We start from the raw sequence: 20,681 nt of genomic DNA, 5'->3' as shown, positions 1-20,681 counted from the left end.
AGGACTCAAGCATCCATCCATCCACCCTCATCCATGCCTCCATTTTTAGCAAATGTGTGTGCACGCACACACACACATGCACACACACACACACATACCTGCACACACTCCTCATCCTTTAGGTCTCAGCTCAAATTCTCCAGATAGGGGCACTCCCCCATTATATACAGCCACCGCTCCTATGCATCTCATTTATGACCTCATCACAATTATAGTCACATAACTAATTATGGGCTTCGGTTCCGTCTGTCATAGACACTAAGCCCCAAGAGGGCAGGGCAGCGATGGCACTCACTGCTCTTTCCCTAAGGCCTGACACAGTAAATCCTCAACCACCCTCCCAGGACCCTGACCTCATCAGCAGCCCCCTAGCTCATCCGAGGACACAGACTCTCCGTCTCTGAGCCAAGCAGGCCACCCTCTGGTGCTGACCCCAGATGGCTGCAGTCCGTGAGGCCCTCCTGCAGTCGTACATGACCTGGTAGCTGGTCCCAGCCTAAGGGCCATGAGAGGAGATTATGGCAAAGCCACTGATCACTAAGGCCCAGCCTGTCCATGGGCCTGTGGGGGTGCCCTGGGCCTGGCGATGCCCTTTGGAGAGTAGAGGTGGCTGTTATGTCCCTGTCCAAGAAGGTCCTATTCACATGAAGCAAGGTTCACATCCCATGGCGTTGGGGGGTGGACCAGGCTTCCTGTCCAGGAGACGCTCTTTGAGGCAGACATTAAGGTTCAGCTGCCAAAAGTAGCCTGTGTACACGGTAATTATTGGGGTGTTCTCCGTGCTGAGTGGGAACCCAAGACATGTAATTACTCCAATGTCAGGCAGTTATTTTCAGTCCAAGAGGTGGGACTACTCACTCTATCTCTAAGGAGCCCTTACTACTCGTGAGCCAAGGTCCCCTCAGTGGTTCCACTTCTGCGCTGGCTCAGAGCCTGGCTCTGGACACAGCTCCTGAAGCAAAGACCCCACCACCCCGGCATGATCAGGCTCTGCTGCCTCTGGGGTTTCCCAAGAAACATGGTTATCCTATCAACAGTGTCTTCCTCCTGAGCCCTGCCTATGCACCAGGGCACTGCAGAACCTCTCTTTCATGGATTCACGTCTCACTGTTCCCCTTGTGGAGAAGAGGAGGAGACGGAAGGTCAGGAAAGTGCAGCTCACAGCCAAACGAGGCCAAGTGCAGGAAATCAAACCTTCTGATTTCAAAGCCCAGGCTGATGAGCACAGGGCTGCTCCGCTCTGCCCCTGAGGCGAGGAATAGGAACCAGCATTGCTGGAGCCCTGCTGAGGCTGGAGCCCTGCTGAGTGCCAGACCTGTGCTGAGAGCTGGCATGGGGAGGAGGGTGGCTGGAGAATGGACAGCAATGACCTCTCCTTCTTAAGCTTCAGAGGCCCTCGGGTCCCCAGGTCCCTCTTCTTGTAGATAGAAGGGCTTAGGGATCCAGAAACAGAATTTAAAAAAAACACTGTCCTGGTCTTTCAGGGCCATATTAATTGTAAATTTGCTTCCTCTCACTCTCTCCTCGAATCCCTCTTGTGGCTTCACGTGGGTCTTAGAATGAAATTCAGAATCCTTCTGTGGCCTTCACTGGGGTCATCAAACTATGGCCCATGCACCAAATCTGGCAAGCAGCCTGGTTCTGTAAATTAAGTTTTATTGGAACACATCTGCACGCATTCATTTACGTATTGCCTATGACCGCTTTCTTCCCACAACAGCAGAGCTGAGTGGCCACAGAGACTTATGGCCCATACAGCCTAAAAGATTCACTCTCCTGCCCTTACACAAAAGGCTTGCAGACCCTGGTCTTCTGGGCCCTGCATGGTGTGGTCCTGCCCACAGGGCTACCACCTTGCATAACTCCAGAGGAATTATGCAATCGGCATGTGGACTGCTTGCTCTGGAGCTGTGCAGTGCGCAGCCTGCTCAGCCCGACCCAGCCAGCCTGTCTCCCTACCTCTCCAGACTCATCGCTTGCTCACTGAGCACCTTACACAGTGGAGGAAACTGGCTTGGCAGGGTCTAAGGCAGTGGTTCTCAACCTTCTGGCCCTTTAAATACAGTTCCTCATGTTGTGACCCCAACCATAAAATTATTTTCATTTCTACTTCATAACTGTAATGTTGCTACTATTATGAATCGTAATGTAAATATCTGATATGCAGGATGGTCTTAGGCGACCCCTGTGAAAGGGTCGTTCGACCCCCAAAGGGGTCGCGACCCACAGGTTGAGAACTGCTGGTCTAAGGGGTCGACTGAGGCTCAGGGAACACGAAGAGAGGGCATGCTCTGCCCCTCAGACAGGGTCATCTACCACTTCTTCTCGTTGTCCATCCTCAGGTCTGCTCCCTGCCCCCAAAGCCCCAGCTCCCAGGTTTGGCCATCAGTTTGGCAGAGTGACCCATCTGTTCTCAGGCATTTGCTTAGTTTTGGCTTCAGGCAAGTTATTCCTCCTCTCTGTGCCTCAGTGTCCTCATCAGTAAAATAGGGTCACACAGCACCTCCTTTGTGGGGTTGCTATGAGGATTAAGTAATACAACACCTGAGAGCTATTACTATCATTTCTTTTAGAAATAAACACATCCACTGCACTCCTGCCTGGCCCCACCCTGTGCTGGGAGCTGGGAATATAACCACTGACATCTTGCATTTCCCAAGAGTTCTCAGTGTGGTTGGAAAAGACAGAGGCCATCTCTCTCCAGGGGACTCTGAGCAGCTGCTGACTCAAGGACCACAGTGAAGCCACAGTCGATGTCTCCACTCCTCCCACCCCCCGACCCCCATAGAGGCAAGACCCCACAGCAATGGCAAAGAGGTGGCTCCCGCTCTCCTCCTGTGCATTCCAGCTCCTGGCGCCAACCCATCGCTCTGCCCACACCTCCCTGGCAATCTGGCTGGAATCTGGGCCAAGCAGGGCCATCTGCTCCCCTCCATCTCCAGCTGTAGAGAGTGAAGCTGAGCAGGCCCATCTCTGCAGGAAGCTGACGGTGGCTGCCTTGGCTGGGAGAAATCACTGCTGACAAGCTTGTGTTTTCTTTGCAACCTGCCCCACTCTGCCCCACAGAGTAGACTGCCTGACCTCCAGCTGGTCAGTGCAGCCACAAGTGTGGTTCCCGCTCCTGCCTTGGGGGAATGGGGACAGCAAGACAGGTGTCTGCCCCTGGAGGTGGACCTTGGGCAATCTACACCTGCTGGGGACACCCTGGGGTTGAGCTGCTGCCTCCAGGCCATGTGACTTGCACAGTCATGTTCGTGGGGTACCCACCCACTAAGCCCTCCTCCCTTCCCTTCTCACTTCCCTTCCCACCTGGCTCCTGGCTCCCAGCAATGTGGCCTCCAAGGCACTGCAAGTCCCTGCCTCTCCTCAGCCCCCAGCTCTCTCCCCAGTCACTCACTGATTCAGTTACAATGGCTTTTTTCATTTCCGAAAACAAAACAAAAAACTGAGCTCCTCAAGGCCTTTCCACACACACTCTCTTCCCATTCTTAAGCCAGCAATCTCCTCTTCATCCTTCAGATTCCAGCCAAAATGGCACCTCCTCTGAGAGGCCTTCGCTGATCACCCTAATCTCAATTGAGCTGCCCGAGTTATTCTCTTCCACAGTACCTTGCATTTCTGCTTCATAGCAGTGCCTCTCAGAGTTTGTAACGACAGGGTGATTGTTAGTATATAAGAATTACATAATTATTTGTTTAGTTTTGGGGGCTCCATGAGGGCAGGGACATGTCCATCTCCTTGACTGGTGTGACCAGTGCCCACCATGAAGCCTCAAAGATGGAAAAGGAACTAGAATGGATTTCGTACATAAATGAGCAGCAAATCCCCATCCCTGCACCTGCATTGTCAATGCAGCCAGACCCGGCAGCTGATCGGAGGAGTCCTTCCGTCCCACTCCCAGGCCCAGGCACCTGTCATTTTCTTCTTGCCCAGGTCCCAGTCCTCACTCCCCCTGCCCTGTGCCCTCGGTTGTTCTTTCTACCACCCACCACTAACTGTGTGCCAGGGATGGTGCTAAGTGCTTGATAGCCATCAAATCCATGAGTTCTCCTAATCCAGTTATGACGGTCAATCACCTGCTATTATTAATTAACTGCTATTATGGCTCCAATTTAGGAAAAACCGAGACTCAGGTTTGAACATGTGAATGACTTGCCCAGGGCAAGAGGCTGAGAATGGCAATGCTGGGATTTGAACCCAGGCCTGGCTGCCTGCAAAGGCTGAATTTTAGCAAAGGACGGGCAGCAATGGGAAGTGCAGAATGAGATGCAGATGTCAGTGTGAAGAGAGGCACAGAAGTGGCAAAAAGCTAAAAGAAACGTCAAGAGCATTGCCTGTAGTTCAGTGTTCTAGCCCAGTGGTCGCCAACCTTTCGGACCTCACAGACCGCCAGTGGTCCGCGGACCACCGGTTGGCGAACGCTGTTCTAGACCATTACATGATAATAAAGACAATAATCGCTAACGGCCGTTGCAACCACCTTGTCTGTCTTTGCAGATGGGGAAACTGAGGTCAACACTTAGTCTGAGGTCCTATGGCAAATGAGTGGCATCTGGGGCTGCCTGCGGAGCCTGAGCTCCAACACTTCTCTGTTTGTCTTCCTGCTGCCTCTCCATTCCGGGCAGACTACATCCGTCCTACCCTGATTCCAAGGACTCTGGTGACCTGCTTCCAGCTGCCACATCCATCCACTGGGCAGCACCTCCTCCATGGAAAATCCTGACCACACTGACCCCATTTCTTCCCCTTCCTCAGGTACCACGGCTGCTTTGCCCAGCATTTTGTGGGGTCTGCACCTGCAGCCTGGTCAAGCCAGCTCTCAGGCCCACCCTTCCCCCCTTCCTGTCCCCAGGGTGCTGTCGGGGACAATGCCAGAAGGGCCAGCACTCTCAAAAAGCAGCCCCTTTATTCTTCTCTCAAGTCAAGGTTGTCCTGAGTCCTTAATGCACTGCACTTCAAAATCACCCCACTGAGCAATTTCAAATTTTCCACCCACCACTGCTCCTCCCTAAGCAGAAATATCCAGAAATAGCTGCTTCCAGGGAAGCCTAGCTGCCTGGGGCTGGGGGTGGGGACTCAGTCAAGTCTAATGATGGCTTCTGCAGTGGCTGGTGCAGCCCAAGCAGTTCACCCCAGGGTCCTGAGTGATGACTCACCCATGGTGGAGGGTGGGTAAGGAAGACCTCAGTTTTCCTCTAAGTCACATGCCCAGGCCAGGGAGCCAGGCCTTGCTCTTCCCAGGGTGCCTCTCTCCAGGGCCCATTTGAGAAGGAGAGGGGTCAGACACTAACAAGTGCTGGTGAAGATGTGGGGACGTTGGAACCTCCATGCACTGCTGGTGGGAATGTAAAATGGTGCAGCTACTTTGGAAAACAGTCTGGTGGTTCCTCAAAAAGTAAATACAGAGTGACCATATGACCCAGCAATTCCATTCTTTTGCAAGAAGAATGAAGACATGTGTCCACACAAAAACTTGTACACAGATATTAATAGCAGCATTATTTATAGTAGCCCCAAAGTAGAAACAACCCAAATGTCCATCGACACATAATGAATATATAGAATGTGTTCTTTTCAGACAGCGGAATATTATTCAGTCATAAAAAGGAATGAAATACATGCTGCAACATAAATGAACCTTGAAAACATGCTAAGTGAAAGAAGCCACACACAAAAGGTCACAGATGGTATGATTTCATTGATATGAAATGTCCAGAATAGACAAATCCATAAAGATAGAAAGTAGATTAGTGATTGCTAGGAGCGAAGCGGAGGGGAATGGGAGAGACTATTAATGGTTACGTACAGGTTTCCTTTCGGGGGGTGATAACAAGTTTCTGGACTTAGTAGTAATGGTTATACGACCCTGTGAATACACTAAGACCACAAATTGCACACGTTAAAAGGTGAATTTTGTGGTGTGTGAATTATATCTCGACTTTGAAAGAAGAGGCAGGAGCTCCAAGCTGAGCCTTGAGCATCTTGCTGGGATCTCTCTACTCTGGCAGCCAGGAGTTCTGTGACATCAGTACAGAATCTGACCCATTCATCACGGTGCCCACAGTGCCTAGGACAGTACGTGGTACACAGTAGGTGCTCAATCATTACTTAATGGAAGTAGGGGAGAAGGAAGGCCACTGGCCCTCTTCTGGACCCTACATGATCTGACCCTCTGTCCACCTCTCCTCATATGATCCCTCTTAATCACCATGGACTCTTTCAGGACCACCCAGGTGTGACCTTCTCTCTCTGGTATCTCTGAGTCTCCTTGGGTGCTATTCTCTTTTCTTGTTCTTCTCTGCCTTCACTTCACCTGGTTAATTCTCACTTAGCCTCTAGGTCTTAGCTTAAATGTTACTTCCTCAGTAAAGCCTCCCCCACCATGCCCAGGCTGGGCCAGGCATCCTTATGCACTTTCTGTTCCCTCCCCAAGAACATTCAACGCTATATTGTAGTTGTGTATGGATTTGTTTGTGTCTGTACTAGACTGTAGGCTCTGGAGGGGTGGGGAATAGGAACCATAAACTTTTCAGCTACTGTGACATAGTTCAGGCTCCTGGCCAATGTCTGATGACTGTAGGAGCAAATAGAGCCTGTCTGGCCTCCACCCAAGACTCAGAACTGGCCAGAGCAACTTTTCTTGGGCTGGTCTATGCTTTGTCCTATGGACAACAATGGTCCCAGGCTGGCCAAAGACTTCTCCATCTCAGAGAGCGTCTTCATCCCTTGACTTATATAAAGAGACCAGTTCCTCTCTTAGCACATCTGATATTCTCAGAACCATGAGGACAAGACAGCAAGGGCGCAGTAGGCATGTGCTATAATCTCCTCCCTTCCAGAGCCTCCATGCCCATGACACGTGGCTGTGCTGAAGAAGAGTTGTTGACAGAGACTTACATCAGCTACCCAGATGCCTCTGCACATGTGTAACTAACTAATATGTGGTGCTAGGTATGTGCAGGAAAAGTGATTGCATACCCTTTGGAATGCAAGCTCTCTGTGGGAAAATCTTGTCCATCTTCTTATTTGGGGTATCCAGCACCTAGTTAGAGCTCAACAAATATTTGTTGAAGGAAAGAACAAATAAAATTTTGTTTTTCTTCTAAAAAAACAAAACTAAAGATACCAGGGTAAACTAATAAAATATGTACAAGGTCTACATGAAAAAACAGCAAAACTCTGATGGATGACATCAAAGAAAAATATAAAAATGGAGAGATATTCCATTTTCATGGATAGGAAGATCAAGATGTCAGTTCTTCCCACTTGAGCTATAGATTCAATGCAATCGCCAATCAAAATCTCAGCAAGTTATTTAATGAATATTGACAAACTGATTCTAAGATTTAAATATTTTTTAAATTTATTATTTTGTTAAACTTCCCCCAAGGATATTTTTCCATTGATTTCTAGAGAGAGTGGAAGGGAGGGGGAGAGAGAGACAAATATCAATGCAAGAGAGACACATCGCTTGGTTGCCATCTGCACACGTCTGACCAGGCCCGGGATCAAGCCTGCAACTGAGGTACATGCCTTTGACCAGAATCTAATCCAGGACCCTTCAGTTCACAGGCCAATGCTCTATCCACTGAGCTAAACCGGCTAGGGCTGATTCTAAGATTTATATGGAGAGGGGAAAGATCCAGTCCAGAATAGCCAACACAATATTGAAGGAGAAGAGCAAAACCAGAGGACTGATGCCACCTGACTTTAAGACTTACTATCAGGCTACAGTAATCAAGCCGGTGTGATATTGGTGAAAGAATGACAAATAGATCAATGGAACAGAATAGAGAACCCAGAAATAGACCCACATAAATACAGTCAACTTTCATTCACTGCTGGTGGGAAACCACCTGTAGTGGTTTCTTGCAAAAGTGAACATACTTTTACCATATAATCCAGCAACTGCACACCTTGGTATTTACTCAAAGGAGTTGAAAACTATGTCCACACAAAAACCTGCACGTGGGTGTTGACAGCAGCTTTATTCATAATCACCAGAACTTAAAGTAACCAAGAAGTCCTTCAGTAGGTAAATAGATAAATCATGGCACATCCAGACAATGAAATATTAGTGCTAAAAAGAAAAGAGCTATCAAGCCATGAAAAGACATGGAAGAAACTTAAATGCATATTATTAAGTGAAAGAAGCCAATGAGAAAAGACTACATCAATGATTCCAACTATATCACATTCTAGAAAAGACAAAACTATGGGGACAGTAAAAGAATCAGTGGTCGCCAGGAGTTGGGGGTGGGGAAACAATGGATAGGTGGAGTGCAGAGGACGTTTGGGGCACTGAAGACACTCTGTATGACACCCTAATGATGGATACATGTCATTACACATTTGCCCAAACTCATATTATGTACAACACTAGGAATGAACCCTAGCCCTAACCGGTTTGGCTCAGTGGATAGAGCGTCAGCCTGCGGACTCAAGGGTCCCGTGTTCGATTCTGGTCAAGGGCATGTACCTTGGTTGCGGGCACATCTCCAGTAGGGGGTGTGCAAGAGGCAGCTGATCGGTGTTTCTCTCTCATCGATGTTTCTAAACTCTCTATCCCTCTCCCTTCCTCTCTGTAAAAAAATCAATAAAATACATATATTTTTAAAAAGAATGAACCCTAATGCACACTGCGGACTTTGGGTGATCATGATGTGTCAGTGTAGGTTCATAAATGGTAACAAATGCCCCAGTCTAATGGGGCTTGTTGAGAATGGGGGAGGCTGTGCATATGTGAGGCCAGGGGGTGTAAAGAAAATCTCTGTACCTTCCCTCAGTTTTGCTGTGAACCTATAGCGGTTCTAAAAAAATAAAGCCCAAACAAACAGAAAGAAACCAGGGAAGCCTATGTAAGCTCCAGTGAATCTTCTCGAGAAATGTGTAGTCTTTCCGAAATGTGGGGTGAGGGAGGAATAGCTTCCTGACGTGGAGCGAACATTCAGGTACTAGGTTTTCTCAAAGGTAAGGAACCGCATTTAACTCATGGAATGTGGAGAACAGGTGAGCCTCCACCAAAGCTGCAAAGACTAGGTCTGTGTGCACTGGCCTCCACCCCTCTCCCCTTCCCCTTTGGAAGGCTGCCTCCCCACATAGGTATCTTGCCTCCCCCCAACCCACCTTTGTCCTGCAGTACGTTATCTCGGGTCTCAAAGCAATGGTGCTGCTGGTCCAGAAACATGACCCTGGGACTTCCCCATTCCCTTCATGAACACATCGGACTTCAACTGTGCCAGGTCCCTGTTCTTCAGGAATTCTGGTTCCAGAATTCTCCCAGAGCCTCCCCTGCAGCTTCTGCACAGACCCAGGAACCTGATCTCCCTTCTGCCCACAGAGCCTGACCGCCCAGGAACTCTCCAAGGTATCTGCACTGATCCCAATTCCTCTCGCTCCCCAAATGCCCTGCACTCCTCTTTAATTTCTGTTGCTCCCCTAACCTCATCTCTCACCTTATTTCTCGCCTCCATTTTTAAAAATAGCCCAATTATTTCATGTCTTCAGGCAAGTCATAAAGATAAAAATATTCCCAGCCCTCCAGGTAGGAGTTGCATACACATAAACACTAAAACGGCTTCACAGCCATCATCATAATATCTAACATTTATTGAGTATTTTCCAAGTGTGAGGCACTCTGCTAACACATTGCATGTCTCATCCCAGGTAATGCCCACAACAACCCTATGACTTAGCTGCTATTATGAACTCATTCCACAGAGAACTTCTATAATTTTCTCAAGTTCACTTAGCTAATAAGTGTTGAGGCTAAGTTGTAGTCTGGTGGATTCCAGGCACAACCAGTGTTTTAGACACAAATAGTGACAAGAGATTCTCACTCCAATATAACCAAGAATAAAAATCCATTCCTATCGATATTTAGGCAGAAAAAACAAGTTGCCTGTAAGGGGGGTGGGGATTCCTCATGCTCTCACCTGTTCACTTTGAACCTTCCGTCTGGTTTCCCTGGTCCCAGTCTGCTGTTTCATAACCACCTCCTCTACTCCCTTGCCTTTTGGCCTAGTTCTCAGTTTCCTCCCACAGATGCTGTGTCCTGCTCCTGTCCCTCGGCACTGTGCTACCCGGGACAGGACAAATTCCACTCTGGGCTCTGCTTGTTTAACCCAGGAAGTCAAAGAAGATTTGAAAAATTTATTATTTTTTATTTTTTGATAATCCTCACTGGAGATTATTCTTTCCATTGCTTTTTAGAGAGAGAGAGTGAAAGGGAGGGAGGAAGAGAGAGAAACATTGATGCAAAAGAGACACATTGATTGGTTGCCTCCCACATGCTCCCTGATTGAGGGAACCCATACCCCAGGTACATGCCCTTGACCAGAATCAAACCCGAGACACTGATGCCTGGGCCGACACTCTAACCACTTGGCCACATTGGCCAGGGCAAGATTTGAACATTTTAAGGTAATCACCTGAGAAATTTAAATCAGGATTTACATCTTCCTTATCAATGAAAAAATAAAAGCAAATAAACATAGACTTCATTATTAATATAAATAAACATAGAATTTAAAGTCACAAAATGAAAAAACACACACATAGAAACATCAAAGTTGCAAAGCATGAAATAAAATTACCAAAAACCAAACCTCTACTATAATAACACATAAAATTATTTATCCTCCCCTGTAAAGCAGTACAAATTTGGTTGCCAAGAGGACAAAAAATTCAATTGTGTGTTGCTTATAAGAGCTATATCCCAACAAAATAACAAGAGAGATTAAAAATTATGGAGTTTCCTCAAAAAATTAAACATGGAACTGCCGTTTGACCCAGCAATCTCACTTCTGGGACTATATCCTAAGAATCCCAAACTATCAATCAGAAAGAAGATATGCACCCCTATGTTCATAGCAGCACAATTTACAATAGCTAAGATCTGGAAACAGCCCATCAGTAGATGAGTGGATAAAGAGCTTCAATACACTTATACAATGGAATACTATGCGGCTGTAAAAAAGAAGAACCTCGGGGGGGGGGGGGGAAAGAAGGACCTCTTACCCTTTGAGACAGCATGGAGGGACCTGGAGACTGTTATGGTAATCAAAATAAGCCAGTTAGAGAAAGATAAATATCAAGTGATCTGCCTTGTATGTGGAATCTAATGAACAAAATAAACTGATGAACAAAATCCAGAGGCATAGATGCTTGGGACAGATGACAGATCTCAGAGGTGAGTGGAGTGGAGGGGATGGAAAGAGATTAACCAAAGAACATATATGCATGTATGCATAACCATGGACACAGAAAATAGTGTGGGGAAGTCCTGGATTGGTGTGGGGGATGGGTGGATGGGCTAAGGGAGAGAGGGAAGATGAGGGACATCTGTAATACTATCCTATGTAATAAAGAGGTAATATGCTAATTGACGCTCACACTGTTGCAAAGGTGGCAGCACCCACAGCCAATAAGGAGGAAATATGCTAATTGACTGTCCCGCCCTCAAAAAGATGGCGATGCCCACAGCCAATAAGGAATATGCTAATTGAATGTCCCGCCCTCAAGATGGCGGCACCCAGAGCCAATAAGGGGAGAATATGCTAATTGACTGCCACACCCTCAAAGATAGCGGCACCCACAGCCACAAGGTGGCTGGCAGGGGAGGGCAGTTGTAGGCGATCAGGCCAGCAGGGGAGGGCAGTTGGGGGTGACTGGGCCAGCAGGGGAGGGCAGTTGGGGGAAATCCCTGTGGGATCGGGTCTAAACCGGCAGTCAGACATCCCCCAAGGGGTCCCAGATTGGAGAGGGTGCAGTCTGGGCTGAGAGGCACCCCCCCCACACACACCCAGTGTATGAATTTTGTGCACCGGGCCTCTAGCCTCTAGTCAACAATAAATAAATAAAATAAAAGTAGAGGAATGCTCAAATGGAAAACAGCAAATGCAAACACATACACACACACACAAACAACCAGAGGTAGCAACATTATTACTATGATGCAGAATAGAATTCAGGGCCAAAAGATGAGGCAATCTACTTTGGGCTGATTTAAAAAGATACTTCAAAATGGAATCATAAACAGAAAGCAAATCTGTGGTTGCTTGGTCCTAGCAGTGGGGTGGGGAGAATGAAGTCGCTATTAATTAGGAAACCTTATGAGTTGCATCATAAGTAAAGGAAAATTCAGGAAAACAAAAATTAGCATATAAGTCAAAAACTCATTTTTTCCCAGGAATCTTTAGCTCATATACACTCTAAAGAAAAGATCAGAAGAGAGACAAAGATTTATGGACAAAGATGTACACAGCAGCATGGTTTATGTACATTGCTTATAATCAAGAAATACTAGAAGCAGCCCAAGTGTCTAAACAATGGGGGACTGATTAAGTACATTGTGGAACATCTGAATAATGGAGCATTCTGCAGATGGTATCTTGGAGGGATTTTAAACGATGTGGGGGAAATGCTTGATAGATAATGTAGAATGGAAAAATAAGAGATCAAAATGATACTTTCAATGCAATGTCCACTGGAAAGGAAATATGCATCACACACACACACACACACACACACACACACTTCTCATTGGAAAAATGTTAAGATAATAACTGTGGTTATTTGTGATTTTTTATTTTTTAGTTGCTATAATTTTCCAAACATTTAAAAGTATGTATGTATTACTTTTATAATCACAATTTTCCATTTTCACTAAAAACGAAACAAAACAAAAAACCCAAAAACCCTCCACAGAACGACAGCCCAGGGGTAAGAAGCATGTTTCTGCTAAGTTTCTTGGGCGGAAATGAGTTCTCACGCTGGCTGAGACCACGAAGGAAACGCTGAGGCTGGGATTTCTGTGTTGGGTAGGAAGTTAAATGACAACAATAGCAACCCCTTTGTTTGTATTGTGCAAGGGCTGGCAAACTATTAGTATATAGTCCAATGGCTAAATCTTGCAATTTTAAACTGCTTCCAAGGATGGCTTCTATTTATATTTTTTTTTAATGGTTAGGGGGGTGGGGGAGTCAAAGAAGAAGATTTCATGACACTTGAAAATGATTTGAAAGTCAGGTATCAGTGTCCATAAGTGGAGTTTCATTGGAACACACACGCATTTGTTCATATAGTGCCCATGGCTGCTTTCTCCTTCATAACAGAGACTGCATGCCCCCCACAGCCTACAGTATTTCTTATCTGGCCTTTACAGAAACAGTCTACTGATCCCTGGTGCAACTCTTTGTGGCTAACAAAGATGTTGAAAACCACCACCGTTTCACTCTCACAATAAAAGCTGAATGGGCCCAGGTAGCGGAGGAAGAGATACATGTGTGTCCCAGGTGGACCTCGAGCTCATGGCCAGGAGGGGCACGAGCAGATCGGGCTCAATTTCTTCACCTGCCAAGGACTGAAGGGGTACAACCCCCACCCCAAGAGCGGGCTGTCGTTCACCTTTCTCCTCATCATCTCACCACAACCCCCCAACTTAGCCACCTCTTCCTTCCAAAAGTAGTCACATTTCCTGCCAAGAGCGTGACCTTCTGCAACCTGTGTGGTGGAGGCCACAACTGCAAACAGGATGGTATTTTTATCTAGCTCCTGCTTCCTGTTTATTGGCGGGGGGCTTTTATTTGCTGGTATTTCATTTTGTCATTTCTGATACAGACGTGGCTTCCTTGTTGCATCAGAACAGAGATAACTGTCTCCTCAAAGGGTAGGCTGCCGGCCAGCAGCCACCTGCCCCGGGGCCCCTCCTTGCACCCTCCCCTCCTGCTGCACCACCTCCTGTGACATGGAGATACACATTTTCTGCCTGTTCAGGAGCAGAAACCGGGGAGGCTGGGGAGGCAGAGAGGAAACGGAGCATTTCTACTGCAGGGAATGGAAAAAACCACTCTAGTCGAGAAAAGCTGGCTGAGCCGGGAGGGAGTAAGTTGCAGAGCTCTGGACCCACTGTTCCTAGCAAGGCCTGGCTGGGAGGGACCGGGGCAGCGGCTGTGGACAGAGTTCATTCAGTGCAGGACTTGGGAGTTCTTTGCTGGGAATGTCCTCAGACCTGGGATCTGGGCATCATTTGCGAATGCTCCCAGCAATAGATGAAAATGGACTGTTCTCCACCCTCTGTCCCCAGGACTCAGCCCGAAGTGGGAACAAGAGCGGCGGCATCCGTGTCTAGCAAGCTCACATTTATGGAGCCCTTGCTGCGTACCTAGCATGATGCAGGACCTGCCTCATTCAATCCCCACGACAGGCCCACACAGGAGGGAGGCAGCCTCTTCGATTGCTCTCATTTTACAAATGGGGATACTGAGGCACGACCAGTTTAATTAACTTGCCCCAAACCACTCTGGGAAGAGGTTCCAGTAAGCTCACACTTGAACTCCATGCTTGCTCCGCCATGATGATTTCAATGCATGTCTTGGTGCTAAACCTAAGCCCACATGTGAGAGCTGAGGATGCACAGCCTGGAGACTCTCCGTGTCCTGTGCCACCAGCACGTCCAGTACCGGCTCTCAGCCAGCGGGATGTAACGGCTACTCTGACCTTTGCTACAAACTCTCTCACCCTGGAGAGAGGCCACCAAAACGTACCTCTTAGGGAGAGCAATCTACCTAAGCATTGCCCCTGGCATGAAAACACAGGTGTGATGGCTAAGAATTCAGACCCCACCACTCCCTAGTGATTGGATCTCAGGTACGTCATCTCCTCTATCTGAGCCCCAGTTTCCCTTATCTGTAAAAGAGGAGTTGCAAACTCATAAGATTATCTGAGAGGGAGGGTATAAAAAATCTCCCCCACCACAGTCAGTCAAATTTCCATTAACCAGGGAAATTCTTCACTGACTCCTATAGCTGAGTAAGGATTTCTATTTCCACCCACAGTGCTGAGAACACATCAGTTATCATCTGGGTCTCTTTCTTGTTCTAGGGACACCACTCAAGCTTCCCTCCTGTGTGAGGATGGGGCTGGTCTTGAATCACCCTCCTGAGCTAAGTGTACCCCCTGACCTGGCTGGAGAGAGGTGGGGAGGAGACTGCAATCTCCTGTCCCCAGTAGCCACCTACAGCTTTCTAAATCACAAACCTAGATGTGCTTCTCTCCTGCTCAAAAGCCTCTCTGGCTCCCCATTGCCTTCACACTGTCCATGAGCTCACCCAGTGGTCCTCAGAGTGCGGTCCCAGCACCAGCAGCATCACTGGGAACTTGTTGGAAATGCAAGTCCTGTGGCTCCACCCTGGACCTACTGAATCAGGAGCTCTGGGGGAGGCCCCACAACTTGGGGTTTAATAAGCCCTCCCGATGACTCTGATGCTCCGGCCTCTTCACTCCCCATTCCTTCCTGCGTCTCCAGTGCTCTAGAAGCACCCAACTTCTCTCCCTCCTTTCCCTCCTCCACCAGTATTCACCGGCACCACCTCCGTACCAGGTGTGGGCACGCAGCAGTGAATCAGACAGACACCGCTCTGCCCTCCTCGAGCTTGTAATCTGCCCTCCCCTCAATCTGGAATATTCTTCCCTTGTTCCCAGCAGCCAAATCCCTGCCCAGCCCTCACACCCATGCAGGAGACATTCAACAGACCCGGGTTGAACATTAAAGGAGTAAAGGACCACGTGACTGAAAGCACCACCTCAGTGAAGTCTCCCTTGACCCTGAACTAAGTTGGCCTCAGCGGGCAGTGAGCACCTCAGCCAGAGCACCTGTCACCCTCGCAGTGCCCTTGAGCCCTCTGGGGCACTGGAGCCCTCGAAATGGGCATGATCTGGCCTGAGATGTGCTGTGAGTGTACTTTGGAGACGTAGCACCAAAAAAATATATTGAACATGGCTCAGTTTTTTGCACTTGATGACATGTTGCAAGGATATATTGGGTTAAAGAAAATATATCACACAAATTAATTTCACCTGTTTCTTTTCTACTTTAGTATGGCTACTCCAACATTTTCAATTAAATGTGTTGTTCACGTTATATTTCTACTGACCAACGCTGAGCTAGATTGTAAATATTAGTCACATGACAGTGGGCACAGCTATGAGCTCTGTGAGGGCATTTCAATCCATCTCCTTCTTCCCTCCCTCCCTCCCTCCTTCCTTCCCTTCCCTTCCCTTCCTTCCTTCCTGCCCTTTACTTCCTTCCTTCCTTCCTTCCTTCCTTCCTTCCTTCCTTCCTTCCTTCCTTCCTTCCTTCCTTCCCTCTCCTCTGTCTTTCCCATAAACATTAATTGGATATCTGCCCTTGTACCAACTCCCCTCCATGAGGCTTGGCAAAGTGTAGGTGTTAATACTGTTTGCTGAATGAATAAACCATCCCTCAGATGCAGACTGACCCAGAGGTGACCCTGAGGGAGTTTCCCTCCCATCTAATCTCCCAAGCCTGTTTGTGTGGGTGTAGATTTCCCATTTCATTTCAAAAGGAGCCAAATTCCAAAGATGTCCTTATGTAACGCAGGGCTGAGGTCAGTTTTCCTCTTGCATATAGGGCTCAGGTGCACGCAAATCCCGGGGCAGGACAGCTTGTTCTCGAAGCTCCAGGAGGCTGACCAGAGTGTGGATCTGTGCTTTGAGCGTTAATGCCAAGTTCTCCAGTGAGGGGAGGGCACCAGGCTGAGCCATGCACTGCCCCCATCCCATCCCTCACGGGCCTGAGAGGGTAAGGGTGCAGGTGGGTGAGACTCAGGCTTCCCAGCCTGCAAGGCCTAGGCAAGAGTCACTGTGGGTATAAGAGGACTGTGTCCTGGAATATCAGACTCAGCTGTGCCTGACTGCACCCCTCCCCATCCCAGCCCTTCAGTTTGAGAGGCTGCAAGCCACTGGAATGAGCCACAATATCTCAAATGAGCTGCCCCTTGGAGCTAGGAAGCAGCAAGAAGGCTGGTATGGAGTGTGGCCTCTCCCGTCCCATGCCCACTCAAAGCTGACACAAGACTGTGGCCCCATCAACAGTAGCATGCCTCTTCCCTTTCCACTGGTTTCACACCCTTCCCAGCTTAGCAGTAAACTACTGGAGGCTTTCCCTGTCCCAGGGCCCTTGCTTATGCTCTCATTTCTGCCTAGAATACTCTCCGCTAGCCCCACCTCCTCTATCTTTCTGCATGGCTGGCTCCTTCTCATCCTTCAGGTCTCCTAAGGCCACCTCCTCAGAGACAACCTCCCTGACTGACTCCCTACACACATCACAGTCCTGTTGTCCCCTATCAAAGCACTCTGTGTTCCTTCGTAGCAAGGGATTTTGGGGTAGGGATGAGGGAGCAAGCGGTCACCTTCGCCTTAAAGAATCTTATCTTCCCCTTTCATATACTTTGTGGGCCATGACACTACTTTTTACACACTCAAACCACACACTTCAAATCCTCATTTATAGGTTGAATGAAAGAAGCTGCACACAAGAAGCCCTGCTGGGTAGGATTTTCTAGAACAAGCAAAACTAACTGTAAACTTCACACCCTCTGGGGTGGCTATAATAAAAAAGCAGAGAATAACAAGTGTTGGCGAGAATGCGGAGAAATTAGAACCTTTGTACACTGGAAAATGGTACAGCTGCTGTGAAAAACAGTTTGGCAATTCCCCCAAAATTAAACATAGAATTACAATATGATCCAGCAATTCCACTCCTAGGTATATCCCCAAAAGAATTAGAAACAGGAGCTCAAACAAATGTATGTACACTCAGGTTCATAACAGCACTATGCACAACAGCTGAAAAATAGCCAAAAGGTATAAACAAGCATGTACATACATTTGGTCATAACAAAAAATGAAGTACTGAAACATGCTACAACATGGGATGAACCGTGAAAACATTATGCTAAGTGAAAAAAGCCAGACTGGAAAGACTATATGTTATATGTCTCCATTTATATAAAATGCCCCAAATAGGTAAGCCCATTGAGACAGAAAGCAGATTGGTGGTTGCCAGGGGCTGGAGGAAGGAGTGACTGCTAATGGGTACAAAGTTTCCTTTTAGGGTGATAAAAATCTTCTGAAACTAGATAGAGATAGTTGAACTTAATACCACTGCTTGTATACTTTAAAATGGTTAATTTTATGTTATGTGAATGTCACCTAAAAAAACAAATGAACTTATCTGTAGTGGTTGAAAACCACATATCAGAACAGTTCTTGCCTGGTAGCAGGTAGAGGGCTGACTGGAAAGGGGCATGAGAGAACTTTCTGGAATGATGGTAATGTTCTAGACCAGTGCTGTCCAGGAAAAATATAATCTGGGCCACATGTGTAATCCTATATAATAAAAGTTTAATATGCTAATTGTCTGGTCATCCGGCTGTCCATTCAACCAATCAAAGCATAATATGCTAATGATATGCTAAGGCCACTCAACCACTCGCTATGATGTGCACTGACCACCAGGGGGCAGACAGTTGGCCGGTCGACCAGTAGCTATTACATGCACTGACCACCAGGCGGCAGATGCTCAACTCAGGAGCGCCACTCAGCTGGAAGCCAGGCTCACAGCTGGCAAGTACAGTGGTGGTGGCGGGAGCCTCTCCTGCCTCTGCGGCAGCATTAAGGATGTCCGACTGCCAGTTTAGGGAGTGGGCCTAAGCAGTCAGTTGGACATCCCCCGAGGGCTCCCAGACTGCGAGAGGGTGCAGGCTGGGCCGAGGGAGCCCCCTGAGTGCACGAATTTCATGCATCGGGCCTCTAGTTTTAAATGTTCTGGTAGCAAAACTAATAAAGAAACAGGTGAAATTTTAATAGTATATCTTATTTAATCCACTATATAAAAAATATCATCATTTCAACACATCATCAATATTTTTAAATTCTATATCTTGACTGTGATGGTGATGGTGATCACATAAACCTATGTTTGTGATAAAAAAAAAAATACTTAGAATTAAATACACATATACAAGTGCATGAAGAGGCAATGTCTGACTAGGGTTGGTGAATTGTATCGTCAATTTCCTAGCTGTGATATTGTATTACAGTTTACCATTGGGGTATACTGATTAAAGGCAGAAGAGATCTCTCTATTAAATCTGCATATGAATCTAAATTTATGTCAAAACAAAAAGGCATAAGCTTCACTCACTGGGATAGGGCCTTGGACTCCTGAAAAAAGGCAGGTGTGGTGTGGGTGTGCAGCCATTTATTTGGAGTGTGCCAACCATATATACTGGACTGAGCCAAACCTGACCAGCCCTTGATTACCACTCAAATGGATGGGACCCTGCCATGAGGACACACCAAAGGGACCTGGCCCAGCCGGGGACTCAGCACAACCCCACAACTGCAACATTAGGGCTGAATGCCAGCTGATATAATTAAAGAATAGTGACAGATAAGAGCTAGCATGTTTTGGAACCTTCCTCTGTGCTAACTAAGGGCTTCATTTAGTCCTCGGTACAACCCTTTAAGTCGGTGTTTTGTATGACAAACTGAGGCACAGAGAGGTTGAGTGATTTGCCCAAGGTCACCCAGTAGCAGTGGAGCCAAGATTTGAGCCCAGAGGTCTCGCTCCAGAGCCTCTGGTCCGACCCGTGCACTTTGGTGAACCCTGGGCTGGACCACAGAGCTGTGCCTGGTGGATCTTTAACCATCTCCACCCCCTGGAACCACTCCCCCTGCTGCCCCCATCCGCACCTGGTTGAAGTTTGAGCATTAAGGTGCTGACGAGGGCAAAGGAGCTATGAACACAGTGCCCTCTGACCATCACTGCAGGGGGTGGGCCTTAGGGTGGGCTGCAGCCTGTGTGTGTGTGTGTGTGTGTGTGTGTGTGTGTGTGTGTGTGTCCGTCCCTCTGGGCCCAGCCTCGTCCTCTTTCAAGTCCCTTTTAAAAACAGCAGTTTCTCCATCAACCGATGAATAAGATAAACAAAATGTGGTATATTCATTCAATGATTATTATCCAAACATAAAATAAATGAAGTGTTGGTGCTACATGGATGAACTTGAACATCTTATAGCAAGCAAATGATGTCAAATGCAAAAGGTCAAAAACTATATGATCCCATTTACACAAAAAGTCCAGAATAGGCCAATCCCTAGAGACAGAAAGCAGATCTGTGTTTCCTGGAGTCCGGGGGCAGAAGAAACTGGGGAGGGAATGCTAATAGGTATTGAGGTTCCTTTTGGGGTGATGAAAATGTGCTGGAACTAGGTAGAAGTGACAGTTACACAACATTGTGAACGCACTAAATGCCACTGAATTCCATGCTTTAAAACAATTAATTTTATGTTGTGTGAATTTCACTTCAATTTTTTTTAAAAAAACCAATAGTTTTCAGACCTCAGGATGATTTAATTCCACAGCTTATGCCCCAATTCCTGAAATACCCATGTTGGGATGCCCACCCTCCACCCCAGACTGCCTCCTGCAGTCCTGGCATGTTCTCTTTGGGAAAAACACATGCTTTGCCTCCCACCCCAGATGTCCACAGTGTGAGGGGAAGCAAGCAACCCTCTGTGCCAGGCTCCGCCTGAGAAGCCAGCCACACGGAAGTACTGCTGAGACACTGCCAGCCCTCTTGAGACACTTACTAAGTGCAAAGCGCTTTGCATGTCATCCTGTTTCATCTTCATCAACCCTGGGATGCGTGCTGCCGAACCCCCAGTTTACAGACAGGGACAGAGGCTCAGAGAGATCAAGTTCTAGCAAGGAAGTGGTAGAACCCACAGGTGCTCCTCTTCCTGCTGCACACACAGCCGACAGAGGATCTGGGAGTTCCTCTGTTCCCCAGGGTCCATAGCCTGTGTGACCACTG

General features: G+C 47.5%; 1 protein-coding gene across 2 annotated transcripts in view; it reads right to left on the bottom strand.

Annotated features, from left to right (window-relative positions):
* Positions 1 to 20,681, bottom strand: part of PPP1R16B (protein phosphatase 1 regulatory subunit 16B) — a 96,918-nt gene that overhangs the window by 19,451 nt on the left and 56,786 nt on the right. The gene's annotated exons all lie outside the window — the stretch shown is intronic.

Source organism: Myotis myotis, unplaced genomic scaffold, assembly GCF_014108235.1.
Source record: "Myotis myotis isolate mMyoMyo1 unplaced genomic scaffold, mMyoMyo1.p scaffold_m19_p_9, whole genome shotgun sequence".
NCBI lineage: Eukaryota > Metazoa > Chordata > Mammalia > Chiroptera > Vespertilionidae > Myotis > Myotis myotis.
Note: the sequence above shows the minus strand (reverse complement) of the source record. Positions and strands in the feature narration are given on the sequence as shown.